At 45.9% G+C, this 15,265-nt stretch overlaps 1 long non-coding RNA gene across 2 annotated transcripts in view; it reads right to left on the bottom strand.

Annotated features, from left to right (window-relative positions):
• Window positions 1-15,265, bottom strand: part of LOC112915346 (uncharacterized) — a 301,012-nt gene that overhangs the window by 10,732 nt on the left and 275,015 nt on the right. The window lies entirely within an intron of this gene.

Genomic DNA, 15,265 nt, shown 5'->3' with positions numbered 1-15,265 from the left:
AGATGGTCAAACATCAAAACAACAGAAGTTCCATGGTGAGGTGGGTAGACAATGAGATCAGAGAAAATGGAGAGGAGAATATTATAAAAAAAAAATAATAATAACACAGGGCCACCTGGGTGGCATAATTAAGCATCAGACTCTTGGTTTTGACTGAGGTCATGATCTCAGGGTCATGAGATCGAGCCCTGAGTCAGGCTCTGCACTCAGCACGGAGTCTGCTTAAGATTCTCTCTCTTCTTCTGCCTCTGCTTCTGCCCCTCCCCTCCCCTCTCTCAAATGAATGAATGAATAAATAATTTTTTTTAAAAAAAGAAAGAATGGAATAAAATTTCCTAGGACATAAAAGAATATGTTTTTAAATTGAAGGGACCTACTAGGTATCCATCACTGTGAAATTTCATTAACTCTGGGATTCTGGGACACACTGGAACAGGGCCATCAAGGTCTAAGAGAAATTCTGTCCAACACAGAATTTCTTACTTCGCAAAACCATTAGTTAATTGTGAGGGGAGAATGTAGACCAAGAAAGAGAAAGTCATGTCATCTAAAAAGTTGGGATTCGACACCAGAGAGAAGCAAGCAAAATGCCCAGGATGCTGGTGAGGGACACTCCCGGTGACAGCTTCAGGCCCAGAGAGTGGAGAGTCACAAGCTGTGGGATGGACAGGAGCAGGAGGAGGAGGATTCTGAAAGTTAGGAAAGATTGAAAGGTCAGAGGGACATGGGGGAGGGTGGGTGTGCAGGGATTACTTAAAGAGATGACTTGATAGAGAATCTTCAGCCTTCAATCCTTTAGCAATGAGCTAAGCAAATAGATAAAGCCAGTCAACTGCTGTAGAGAAAAGAGAGTTCTATAGGAAAAGAAGGGTAAATTTAGAGGCACATTATAACTATTTATAATTGTAGGGTCCTTGCAAGCAATCTCATAAATCATTTTCTTCTTCCCCACCCAAGTTTTAAATAATTTGATCAATAAAAGTAAGGAATTCAGATGAAGAACAAAATATCTCTTTGTTTTTCTTCTTCATGACAAAGGTTTATTTGGCTAATGTAGTTCAGTTTTGAGAGCCAAATGGGCTTTGAACCCCAGAATTAGGCAGATTTTCCCGCCCAGGCAGGGCAGTGCTCCAGGGAAAGCTTGCTCCTTGGCAACAAAGAGCTTTCACTGGGCAGAGGGACAAAGGGCTGATCCAAATCTCCCACCCAGATGAAGCTGCTCCTCCTCCCCTAGACACAAGCCAAGTAATAACCGAATAAAGGGGAAGAGAGCACTGGATGTTAAGGGGAAATCCCACCTCGTGGAAGAAAACATGAGGAGCAGGGAATAGGCTTCCCCCCTTGATGCTAACAATGCCAACATAGTGATTTCACCAGGAGTTATAATAGAGCAACGTAAGAAGTGTGAGGGAATTCGGGGGATTACGATAGTAGAGGCATGAGGCAGCCAAATCCCTATCTTTACAATAGAAATCCAATGCACAGTGGATTGTCAAAAATGGAAAGTCAAGAAATGACAGCAAAACACATCAGGTGGCAGTAAGTAGCTAAAAATAGCTAAGAACCAGCTCCCAGAGTTGGAGGAGGCAGCTTTGGGGGAGAGAAGTCTGGGATGAGGAGATGGAGAGCAGAGAACTCCTGCCCTTTTGATATTAAGACTTGATTGTCCTGCTGTCGGACTTTCAAGACTTTGGGTTAGGTTAGAACATAGGAAGCTGCCAATATTTGACCATATGGCTTTTTAAAAAGGCAAAGCCATATGTTCATATTGTTCAAACTAAAAGCGTAACAGAAATTTAATTCAGAAAACCTTTTTAATGAAAGGAAAAGGAACACATTGCCCAGGGAACCTTCTGGGTCCCTTTGCCCCTCGGCTGGTTTTTGTGCCACCCCCCCCCCCCCCCGGGCTCCCTCACACTTGTGTCACTACGCTCCCACTATCTGGTGTCTCCACAGCAATGAGGTCGTCTGTGGGCCTGTCCCCTCACTTGAGGGGAGGGCTCTGTTTATCAGGGTGTCCGCCAAGCAGCAGGCACAAGAGCAGGACCCCAGGATTTTCCAAATGACTATGTTTTAACAACCCTTGCTGGGTGCTCGGAGCAGTGGCTTCCTTTCCCAGGTGTTTAATCTTTCAGTCTTGTGTCTAAGGATTTCCCTCAGAATCACACCAAGCTCACTCCTTTGAACTTTGTAGAATTTATTACTGTCTAGTCTCCTTCTTTAGGGGAAAAAAAAAAAAGTTTAAAACCACCCCCCCCCCAATAAAATAAAAATAAATAAAACAAAAACCCCATTTTTCCATCCTTGGATCTCCAGCTGCTCACTGTGGTCTCCAGTCCCCACCTGCGGGTTCCCCCAGAAGCTGGGGTGTCCTGCATGGGGTTCAGGAGACCCCCCCTTCCCCAGGGAGCAGCTCAGCCCAGCTCTCAGGCTGCAGATCCTGCAACCAGGTGGAAAAGGGGCTCTTTCCCCTCCTCCAAATGACATGAAATTTCAACATTCTGGCTTTACCTCCCTAAGTGCAGGGCTCCTGGTAGCTAAAGAAGATAGTGCCTGGGTCCGTAGACTTATTGGACAAATGAAAGGAGATGATGCAGGTAAAACACTGAGCTCTGGAAGCATGCAGGTGCGTTTCTGCTCCCATGTGATACGCAGTTCTCCAGTCTGGACTTCCTTTCCCTTTCTTAGCATTTGTTCTATGCTTTTCAACCCAGGGATCATTCCTTGTTGCAAAAAATGAAGATGAACAGAAGTGTGGAGCTCTGGTATATATATATATACTTTTGGTATTATTGGCCAGAACACAAGAATCCCTCCGAGCAGCAGACCCACACATGCCCCCACCTCCTTGTGGGTCTCACTCTGAAAGTAATTTTATGGTTGTTGTCCCCCTGAGCACTTCCCACAAGCTCCTGGGAATTAAAGCCCACATAATTCTGGTCTCAGTGGTCTTGCCTCTCATCTCTGGCTTCAAGCACTCATATCTCTCTCTCTCTCTCTCTCAAATGTTCTTTTGAAATCAGGACTCATAGGTGAGCTCCTGTGGAGGCACCAGTGGTTTCCCTAAGCACTTAGTTAATTATCCATCAGTGGGCAAATTTCCATTTGCACTGCCAGCCTCCCAGGTTTGGGGAGGTCCAGTCCCTCGTCCCTCGTGCATGGTCTTCCCCCCAAGTACCCACTTCTCTTTGAACTCAAGAGCCCAGGGCCTGTGCCTCCAGAGCTCAGCTTTCCTCCGAGGCTCTCACTGCCTCTCAGTGCCATGGTCACTTCCCACGAGGTTCTCAGCCCCCATCACCCTCTCTTGGTCAGAACTGGATCTAAGTCGGCAGCTCTTCTGGTTACTTTCTAAATAAGCAGGGAAATAACAACTACTCAGAAAAACCCTGTGTGTGTGAAGGTGTTTGTGGAGACAGGGTGCAAACGAAGAAGCAGAGGTTTCCACTCACAGGAGCAACTCTAATCATGAGACTTTCTAATAGTTTGCCTAGCCAGCAGGAGAGATGGTGGTTTGGGCCCTGGATAAATTCCAGATGTCCCTTCAGTCATACTGTGTAGCCCAATGGCCACTCATCTAAGTGCGGACCATCTGGGTGCTGGGAGATACTCGGAGCTCCCTAGCTGGGAAGCACGGAGCATCTCTACTCCTCTGAGCCCCTGCTTCCCGTCTGTAACATGAGGGCTTTGGGCCGGGTGATGGCAAAGCTCTCAGCCCTTTGACAGTTTTGGGATTTTAAGTATAGACCGAGGGTTTCTCCTGACTAGTGTTTGACCTGATGTAAAACATAGTATCTTATCAAAGGAAGCACATAAGGGTTCAAATAAGAATCTTCCAGATGAAGCTAAGTGTACGTTCCATCTCTTTCCATGTTTGCCTTGACAAATTCATCAAGTCCTCTGTAACTTTTCTGTCCTGTACAATGAGACCCCCATCGAATTTTCCTTTAATCTATTGTTCTATTTCCCCAGTAGATGGCACCCCATTACAACTTTCAATTACCTTCTGCCCACAAAGGGCAGATAGCCCAGAAAATAAACACTGAGTGAAGAGCATGTGTGTGTGTGTGTGGGGGGGGGGGGGGGGGGGGGTTGTATTTGTTTATCAAACACAGATAAATAAGAGGAGCTTCAGGTTGAACATCCACCTAAAATATTCATTGATTTTTCTAAAATGTAAACAATCGTGTAGGTTCTACACATAAGGTGTCATAAATTAGAACATTTTGATATAGACCCATCAGACTGTTGGGTGTTAGAACTGAGTACAGCTCTTCAAAAGGATGAAACTTTGAAATTACAGCTGATCAAATGATGCTGTCACATTGCTTTAAAAAAAAAACATTTAGAAAATCATTCTCTAGAAATGTAATCTCATGATCAATTTCCAGCCTACATGAAAAAAAAGTCTCAATACCCCCTTTTGACAATCCCTTCCCCATAGCACCATCTTCCTAGATAATCCTCACATTCACGAGTCATTTGGTTTTTTTAAAATTTCCCCTTGGAAAGGCTATTTGCAAATATTCCACACTCAATGAAATTTGACCATTCACTTTTAATGATTTTGGAAAGAATAGAACTCATCCACTTATTACCTTATTTTCACCCCATATGTTCTGACTCCCAGCTGGCTGCTTTTGCCATGGGGTGGGGGGTGGGGGGTAGAGCAGAGCCTGTTCTGTAGGAAGATTTATTCTAGTATGCTGGCAAGCAAAGAAGCCAATAAATGAGATGGAAAAGGCCTCTAGCACTGGGAAACATGAGCTTAGAAATTTGAATTTAGCTTCTGAGGAAAGTGAAGGGAACAAAGCTCACCAGACTCAGGTCATGAAGAACCAATCCGTGCTTCAAGCCTGGCAGTGGATTAGGAACCCCAGTCCTACCCACATAGGTGTTACCGGGATTGTCCCGCTGCCCTTAGCCCAGAGCTGCTGGGACCTGGCTACCTGATACCCTTGGAGCTAAAACCATCACCGGTTATTAGCTGAATGCATTCCTGTTTCCCTCCTGGAAGGGAAGCCCTGAACCGCTTCTCTGGGGGAATCCATCCCTGGTTCTTCAGGCGTTGCTAGCTTGCCCCTTTAAAGCATGGGGGAAAGCACAAGCAGGTAACACCCAGCCCGACCCACAACCACCTTGCATCTGACTGACGTGTCCTTACCTGCTCTCATCTCAGCTGCTGGGTTCCAAGACTTTTATTTTCCAGCCCCCAAAACCTTCCTCAAGCCCAGCTTATTATGGTGACATTCTTGCCCCCCTGCTGTGAGCTCCTGTACACTCCTGGGATCGAGCACCCTGGCTTGCTGGGTAAGAGATGGGCCCCACGGCCCCCCTCCCGTGCTATTTACCGCCCTGCTCTCTGCCTGGAGAAAGGATCAACATCTGGCTCTACTTCCCCTACTCGTCACAGCCTAGTCACCCCTCAAGGTCAGTTGCATGATCTTCTGGTTGCGAGACCACTTAAGCTTCCTAGATGCCCAGTCGGGTTGGAGCTGAGTTTTCAGTGATCTGCTCCTCTGTCTCCCTCTGGTGGTCAAAGCCACACCCGCGGGCCACCACACCAAGCTGAAGGTGTGATGGTCCTGCTGATTTATGGGCTCAGTTCAGTGGCTTCCTAAGGATACGAGGCGACAGTTTCGGTTAAGTGGTGGGGGAACTAGGCCACCTGACTCCCAGGTTAGGTTTTCTTGGGCAAACCCTCACCAATTCTGAACGACTTCCATATTAATCTTCTTTATGTTTGCTCCACAGCCTGAAAGCCCTTGGCCATGGGAACCGGCAAATTGGGATGACATAGACCGTTCTTTCAAGAATCTGTATTTCTATAGTATTATGTAACTTTTCCTTTTTTTCCTAATATTTATTTAATATATGCTTTGTGCTGGTTCCCATTCTAGGCACTTTTCCTGTATTAACTTATTTAATTCTTAAAACAAGTCTATGGGGTTGGTGTGATTATCATCCCATTTTTTAGAAGAAAAAATAGCCACATGTTGCCTCAGATGCCACAAGCCAGAAAGGACAACAAGTATTCATTTTTCAGCTTCACGCATAAGTTTATGAATCAAATGAGCCGTTGAGTCCATAAAGAGGCACCAGGCTGATAGCAGTGGCCAAAACAAGTCATTTTGCAGGAGCTGCAGAGCCCAAGAAGAAGTGTTTGGCCGGTGGAGGACACTATCACTGAACTTCACTCAGAAATTTCAAGCCAAGACCTTTAGGAGCTTAACCAGTAGCATATGGTTAAGGACCAGCTTCTAAACCAATATAGGAATATGGAAGAGAAAAAGGAGCTAGAGATGCATATGACATCTGAGATGGGTCAACACTGTGGTCTTCCAATAGACTGACCAACTGTCCCAGTTTTTCGGGGTTCTCCAGCGTGTGGAAATTTCAGTGCAAACACCAGGAAGCTTCCAGGAAAACAGACAGTTTGGTCACTCTATCTTCCAAAGAACTGAGATTTGCTTTGAACTACTAGAGACTCCAGGGGTCTCCTGTCTCACCTCAAAGTTCCTCATAAGGCTCCTCATTTCATTGGCTTCCATCTTCCTTTAACACTGGCGCAGGGATGGGGTCTAAGCATCAAGCTCTATGTCACCTTCTGGGGGCTTGTCTAGTTGTTTTAGTACGAAAGAAGGAAATCTTTGGCTCCTTGCAAACAGTAATAAACTTGTTACCCCCAAAACAGAACAAGCAAGAAATACATATTTTTCAAAGTTTGGATATAAAGGAGTTCGGAACATGCTACCCCAAAATACGCCACTTTGGCATATTGATTATTTTGAGTTAAAATCACTTGAAAAACAGTAGGTGCAAGAAAGACACCCTGACTTTCCTTTTTCTTCCTGAAAACAGGTGATAAAATTTCCATGTGAAAGGTGCCCCTCTATACCAGAGAAAGAAACATTCTCATCACCAGGAACAGGGGGTCAGGGCCAAGAGAAATCTATAAAAAACAGACCTTGTTAAAATAATTTTAACAAATTTATTTTCCTTTAGTCTCCCCACATATTTTAGTAACCTTCCATTTTGCCATTCTTTGTTCAATTTAGTATACAACCATTTCTTTGGATCTTCATTTTTCTTTTGATAATTCCCACATACATATAAATAAAATTCATATGTTTTTTCTCCTATTTATTTCTCTGATGTCAGTCCCAAATGGAAACCCTAGGCGGGTGGAGGAAAATTCTATCCCCCCTACGGATGAACTAATGAAATTCAGATGTCTAAAATATTGGGAACAGGAAGGTGGGTGTGAGGAAAGGAAGAGACGTCACACTGGATGTCCCTTCGGCCCCCCTGTTGGCCAATAAAATGGTACCTAAGTGGACCACGTGTCTGAGCTGGTGCCCAGTCCTTATGTCCAGGAGCTCTTACAGGTACTTTTAAAGAAAACAATGAACAAATAACCTTGACTAAAAGAAATACATGACTGAAAGAACTATGAAACAGAAAGTCAATTTGATATAGCCAAGTGATTTATTTACCCTTTCTTCCATCTTGCCAAATCTAAAATACTCATAAAGAACCAAGAAGAAAGATAACTTTAGTGCCTGATTTTCTTATCTCCGTTTTGTACCCTAACTGGCTAGATTTCAAATGAAAAGCCTTCCTGAGCTTGGGTAAGTACATAAAATCCTGTAACAGAAGGGACTCGCCAAGGACTTGCCTGAGGGAGAGCCGGCCTGGTCCTTCAGTAGACCCACCACCCACGTCCAATCCAGCTGTAGTTTCAAATATTTGTCCCAGATCCTGAGCATTTCCAGCTTGCCATATTTGGATCCACCTTCTTCTAAATCTTGACTTTTGGCTCTGACCTCTGAATTTAATCCCTGTATTTAGCTTCTGTAAACATGATGTTTAGACATCTTCCATCATCAAGATTTCAGCTACAGACTTTGTCTTTGCCTGTCCTTTGGTTTCCTGGGGCCCCCTATGAGCTCTGATAGGAACTCACAGCCCTAGCCTTGACCTCACAAAATCTAATCCACTCCCAGTTACTTAGCTGGACAATATTAGTTGGCCAGGAGTCAGGCCTGAGAGTCAGACAATAGAGAATCTGGCATTAACCGTTCAACCCCATGGGTCTCAGTATTTCCATATTAAAATGTAGTGATCCCTGCACATGCCCACCATTAGGGCATCGGGACTCTTCAGAACAACCTCATAAACCTATAAGGAAAATTGTTATAATCCTAAGAACCTCATTTTTTTTTCTTTTAGAGAGAGAGAAAGAGTGGGAGGCAGGAGAAGGGTGGCAGACACAGAGAGAGGAAGAAGCTCCAAGCCCAGTGCAGAGCCTGATGTGGAGCTCTATCTCACAACCCTGAAATCATGACCTGATTCAAGCCAAAATCAAGAGTTGGATGCTCAATGGACTGAGCCACCCAGGTGCCCCTAAGAACCTCTTTCTACACAGCATTACCCTTGCCTATGCTTACACATAGGCTCTTTGATTTCAAACTTAAAAACAAAGCAGGTGCCTGGCTGGCTCAATTGGAAGACCATGCAACTCTTGATCTCGAGATTGTGCGATTGCGCCCTACGTTGGGTGTAAAGATTACTAAAAATAAATAAACTTAAAAAAAAAAAAAAGCAAAAACAGACAATCCTGACCCAGAGAAGGAAAACAATTAGCAGGCTTTAGGTAAATACCCTGAATTGTTAAAAAGAAACATACTGTCTAAAACTGATTCCCAGACGTGGTTTGTATTCATGTCTCCGGCCTAGAACCAATCAACAGTGCAGCATTAATAAACCCCATTTGGCATAATGCAATGATGACCGTCATTATTAGTCCAAGAAAGAGGACACAGGAAGTGGAGACATCACTGCCCAGAGAATTGCTAAACAGGATTAATAGAAGTGCTCTGAGCAGTTCAAGTTTTCCAGTATCAGTGAAACCATGTCTCTGTTTAGCACCTTCTCTAGAAGTGTCTGAATCAGATTTTGGTACCCTCGCGGTCTGCTTTTGTATCAGCCCTCGGATTCCCCGGTTCAGACAGAAGCTTCCTGGTAGAAAGGGTCCTCATCCAAGCAATGAGACAAGCTTTTTAATTAAATGCCCTTTATATGCTCCTGTGACTCTTTCATCTGCGCTGCCTCCTTTATCTCTCTCTGGGATGCAATTCATTCAGTCTTTTTTAAACAGAACACATCTGCTTAACCTTGCCCAAAAGAAACTTCTACTGTCCTCTTTATTTTAATAACCATGTGATCTACTAACGAACATTGAACAGCAGAGATTAATCAGAGGAAATCTCTCCCTAGTTGTGCTTTATCCATTAAACACGTGTGAATCTGTGATGATCTCGGCTTTCCTTGTGCCCAATGACTAATTGAGTTTGAGACAGTGGCTGTCAAATGCTGGAATAGAATGATTTATGTTAAGGATATTTTTGGTCTCTGATATCTCCAGCTTCAGAGGGAAGAAAAGAAGTCGTTACTGTCTCAGGATTGTGACAATAGGCAGTTTCTAACAATGGGATCACCCTGCTACCACCAGCCAGGCTATTAACGGAAAGCATCTTTGCTTTCACCCACTGCTCCTGGGCTAGTGATCTTGCAGATTTTTATTTGCGTTTATTTCAGCTGCAACATGTATTCTATTCCCAGTTATCCTTCCCTGAGATCTTATTGAAGCTGCCACTGGGAACCATGGAAATAAGTGATAGTCTCAGTGAAGAACCAGCTGCTGGGCCCGGCCCACCATTCAGATGATATATACCCCAACCTGGCCCCTCTCTCAGCAACAGAGACTCAGAAATACTCTGGCTATTCATGGAAGAAACCCATTTCCTGCCAGGAACTTGATTACCATTGCTCTCACTTGGGACTGTAAAATGGCAGTAGGTGAATAGAAATTTGAGGCTGATGTGTGTGAACTAGGTTTATAATACCACCCTCTGGGGTGGGGTAGGGGGGGCGGTGTGGAATAGGGCAGGTGGGACTGATTTTTAATTGTTTTAACAGACACAGTACACAACTCAGAACCCAAACTATGTCGACCTGTAAGCTATGGAAATATTATTAATAACATTTAAGTGCTGAGTTCTGATGACTGTAGATTTGCCCCCACCATTTGATCACAAGGGTACTTTAATCAACCAGCCAGATTTGAAAGACTGGCATGGATCACAAGGTGAAGAGACTTGTGACATTGCTTCCCTGGCTCTTCTGCTGCCTCTGGGAGCTGTCTCGGATCCAGGAAAAGCATGGCCATTCTCCCATCTGCAATCTCCTCCAGGCTCTACTGCTCTCCCGCTGCCAGTCCTGCCCCAGGTAACCACCAGAGCACCCTCCCAGCCAGCCTGCTTTCTGCTTCCCACCCCTAGCTGGTGCTCACAGCCCCCATCACTGGCCCCTACAAGGCTTTTCTGATACCATGTCAGATGGGTCTTCAGGTGCCCAAGGAAATGGATGCCAAATGCCTCCAGGGGGTTAGATACCCAGCAGTGAGGCATTCCAAGGGCAGGTATTCACATCTCAGGGCAACAGTAGGAAATGGTGTTCCTCACATCGCCCTCCTCTTTCATGCTCTAGCCCTCCTGTCCCCCATCAGTGGGTCGGCTCCCCCATGAAGGGCCCCACCCTCCTCTCTCCCCAACAACGCTGCTCAGAGCATCCATCAGCAAGAGTCATGCAGGGATTGGGCTGTGACTCTCAACTGTAACAGACAGAGACTCCTCTCACTCTTAAACAAAGGAGATTTCCATACGTGGGATGTTCAAGGGGCAAAGTACCTCCAGGCATGGTTGTATCAGGGGTTTTGACAATGTCCTCAGAAACCTGGCACCCTTTCTCAGCTCTGCCTTTTTTGGTCTCAGCTTCATTTTGAGGTGTGTTAGCAAGGTGGGTTTCCAGCAGCTCTCGATTCACCTCGTCTTTATGGCTAGTGGTCCCAATAATCCCAATACAAAAGCCAGGGTGCACTCTGGTTGACCTAACTTAATCAAGCATCACCCCTAAACCACTTACTACGGCCCTGTGGATTGTGCAGTCAAATTAGTCAGCCTTATGTCATATGCTCAGCCTAAAGCACTTGGAAACGGCTCCCTACTGAAATTAGGGGTTTTGTTGCCAAGAGGAGATGGCTCAAGAGACATGCAGGGCAAACACAACAATAGCTATGATGATAGCCCTCCGTACTGTTTACAACGCCTCGCCCCAGATGAATAGGTCCATAGTGGAGAAGCCTCCTCCATTAATAACAGGTTAGTAGGATATGGGGCCTTTTAGAACAATTCTAGTTATATTTCCTACATGCTGCTATTAATTGCAGTGATATCTAACCCCCTCAAAGTATTACGCTCATAATATGTGTAATATTCCTATGGAATCAACCCTGCTTGGGTATCACTCTTTAAAGCAACAGATCTCAAATTTATTTTTAAGCACCATGACTTTCTTCAAATAAAATTGCATGTAAATCCTGATATAGAAAACAGAAGTTAAGGGGCTCTACTTACAGCTGAGAGTTGGAAGTGCTAAAGCATGGAGACAGGCAGATACAGATATGGTGCCTAGCCCCCTCCCCCTCGGTGGTCCCTAGGGTGCATCTTAAGAACCCTTGAGATTCCTGAAAGAACAGTTTACAAACAAAAGATCCAACTGTTCTTGGTACCAGGCCCGTAGGTCGCCTTAACTAATATTTGTAGCTAACTCAGTTCCCTTATCATACCCATATGTAAAGGAACTCAATGATCACACCAACTCAGCTGAGAAACTGAGTCTCATGGGTCTGTAAGTGGTAAAGCTAATTTCTAACCCGGGACTAATTATTCCCCTTATCTCTACCTATTAGAAACTCAGCATATAGGACAGCACATTGATTGAAAAAAACAGGACACAAAGTTACATATGTCTAATATGATCCTACCTATTTAAAAATATAAATGCATGATTAAATTATTAGAAGATTGAAAGGGAATATGCTAAAGCATTTCTTAACAGATCATCTAGGTTGGTAATTATAATGATTGTAATAATAGCTAAACTCTGTTTACTACATGTCAGAGACTTTGCTAAAGACTTTATATAAATTGTCTCATTAAATCCTCATAACAACCACTTGGGGCAGTTATCATTATTTTTCTCATTCTACAAAACAGGAAATGGCAAATGGCTTGCCCATAGTCATACAGGTTCTGAGTTCTGGGCTCAAACTCAATTTCTGAAGACCTTGCTCATAACCATATACTCTGGTGCCTTCCACTAATAACGGACATGTATTTATTTTTCAATCACACAAAAAATTAAATATTAAGATAAAATCAGATCTGGAGCCAAATTTTCTTCAATGCATGATTACGGGCCAGGACATGGGAATTTACTGGGCTTGGTGCCTTGTCCACCATGCAGGTTAACCTGGGTGGCAGGGCCTTCAGCCCATCCCGGGCTGTGTGCCTGCAGGCCATACCACCTGCAAGCACCCAGCCATGAGAAGTACCCTCCTTGGTGGTAGCTCAGCTCATGCCCTCCCTGGGAACCTTCCCTGGGTGATCTGCTTCAGAACTAAGGTTATATGACAGGGACCTGATCACGGTTGGTTTGAATCAACCTTTCTATTTTCCCAGACTCTGATTTAGTGCCTGCTTCCCTTCTAGCCTCCTGTCGCTACCCGGGCTCCGACTCATCGGTGGCAGAGCGTACATTGCTCACTTGCAGGTAGCCTTCAGAGGATGGGCTGCGAAGGTCCACAAATCACAGCCACAGCTTTGAAAATGGGCAGAAAAGGCAAAGTTGCCAGCATAATTTCCCCTTGACCAGCTAGCTAGCCAGCCCCTGCCCGTCTGGTGACCGAGGCCCCAGCACCCCTTGGCTCTGTTGATTCGCTGGTAATGCATCTGCTCCAATAGCAGGGGGCTGAGGAGTGCTCCTCAGTAACTGCCTCCTCCATGGCTCTTCCTTGGCTCTCTCCTTGCCCATCGTAGTCCTGGGGTCTTCAATGGGACACTGGGCCAATTATGCCTTCTTGACATCCTCGATGCTGTCCTGTAGGCTGAGCAATTCTGAGAGCTGAATTTCTGCATCCAGCGGGAGTCGGGCTGATAGCCGCTCTGTCAGCCAGGTCACTAATGTTTCTGGCCTGTGGCTTCCTTCTCGTGGGATGGGTCACACTGGTCCACCTGGAGCCCAGGTGTGGCAGCCTAGCTGTCAGAGTTGGCTGGTCTAGAGCAAGTCTATGTGATTGACAACCTGCTGAGGACTCTAGTCTTTGGTGACTATGCCCTTTCTCTGGCTGGTCTCAGGGCGAGGACAGTATATCACAGCAATCCCCCCAAACAGTACTCCTTACAATAGTGTCTGCTGAGACACAGATACATTACAAAGGAGAAGAAACTGTCTATTATTAAATGAGTTTGCAAAATTCTGCCTCTATAACTTTTATTGGAGATTCACAGCTCCCATTAGAATATTCAGGGGGCTATGAAATCCTGCAATAAAGAAAACTGGTTAACTAGGCTATACCCAGTGTTGCCTAAACTTATTTATAAGGCCATAGCTCACCCCTTTGTCCCCCAGAACTTCTAGTAGCCTCACCTTGGACACTGGTATTCTAATGAGCTGTCTGGAAAATCTCAGTGGCCTGAGAGTAGAGCCAGGTAATCACCCAGTGATGTCTCTAACCGGCTCTATGGAAGTCACTTCCTTTCCCTGGGGCTCAACTTCACCTGTAAAATGGGGGCTAGGTTAACACAGTTTCAAATGAATCCTGAAGGAACCCTGAAGTGTCCATGGATCTATCTTAGGTGCTTCCTCAGGGGATGAAGTAGAAGAGAGGTCAGCTTGGAGCCCTGCAGACCCCCTCGGCCTCAGCTGGCACAGCTTTGCTGGCAGCTATTTTATGTATAATAAAGTTTCCTTGTAAAGAAATTCCCTTTGGAAGGGAAGGTGGTAGGAAAGGGACAGAAGGAGAGGAAGAGTATGAGGATGTCCATTGCCATCTTGTTCCCCTGACTCCCACAGCAGTGTCTGACTCCTCCAGTTGGGGTATCAGTTTAGGAACCCCACCACCACCTCCCCCAACATACACACACTCTCAGGTACTCTGCTAACCAAAGGCTCAATGTCATATGGTCCAACACCATCTTGCCACCACCAAACCCCTATTCCCCAAAGTGAAGCATATGAACTACCCAGCTGCTCATTAAAATACAGATTCCTGGGGTTCACCTCAAAACTACTGAATCAGAATTCTGGGAGAAGGGACCTGAGAATCTGCATTTTAACAAAAGCCCCAGTAGATTCTTAGTTACATAAAAGTTCTAGGCCCACTGCTCAGGTCTTGGGAGCTGGGCAATTTCCACTGCACCCCCCTCCCTGAGGTATTTGATGCCCCCTCCCCAGCACAGGGCTGGAACTCGGAGACCACCCCTACCACCGACCGGGTGCAGGGGCCCAGGCGAACCTCACAAGCATGCCCAGAGCAGCCAACACAGAGGCCTGGGGATGAAGGTCCAATGTCGGTCGCTGGGAAAAGGCAGTCTGGAGTGAACACGGGGCATTAAACACTTAGAGGAGGAGGTTGGAGCCAGAGAAGCAACAAGCAAGCTAGGGAAGATCTGTGTGGGCACAACAGGAGAGAGGAAAGCTGGCTGAGCCCCAGAGATCCAGGGAAGCTTGTGGCTGGGCTTTGCTTTGTCCTTTGTACCGTATTGTGATGGGCTATTTGTGTCTTATCAGCCTATGTAGCAGAAGCAGACCAACCGGTGAGGGAGGGCAGGAGGGGGACGCCCATGGGTGGCCTCAGAAAGAATCCCTTGCCTTCTGTCCTCTTCCCTAAAGTGCAGGCTACCCCAGAGGTCACTGGAAGAGGGCACACAGTCTTCTGGGATAGTTCCTCCCCCATCCCCAAGCGCACCCCAGGGTAACGAGTTTGGCGGCCCCCAGAGCACCCCACAGGGACACAGGCCGTGCCCTGTGTCCAGGTCTGCGTCATTTCTCTGCATCCCTGAAGCTGAAGAGCTGTGGGCCCAGAACCCAGTCAACAAACAACAGTCAGAGAGCCTTCTGGCTTCAGGATCACATGGCTGGGCTGGAAGCAGATCAGGATCAAATCACCAGGGAAGGTCCTGAACCCCCAGCATCCAGCTTCTAGAAGGTTCTGGCTTTTCCACCCTAGTGACGTCAGTGGCCTCAGATTTCCATCAATCTTTCCTCCTCTGTCACATCAAGTGTGTGGCTAGGAGAGTGGGTCTGGGTGTCGGGTGGACCTGGGGTGGAATCCTGGCCAAGTGGTTCACGCGGGGCGCTCCAG

The sequence above is a fragment of the Vulpes vulpes genome, chromosome 16, assembly GCF_048418805.1.
Source record: "Vulpes vulpes isolate BD-2025 chromosome 16, VulVul3, whole genome shotgun sequence".
Taxonomy (NCBI): domain Eukaryota; kingdom Metazoa; phylum Chordata; class Mammalia; order Carnivora; family Canidae; genus Vulpes; species Vulpes vulpes.
The sequence above is the reverse complement of the archived record's forward strand: the minus strand, read 5'-3'. Positions and strand labels throughout refer to the sequence as shown.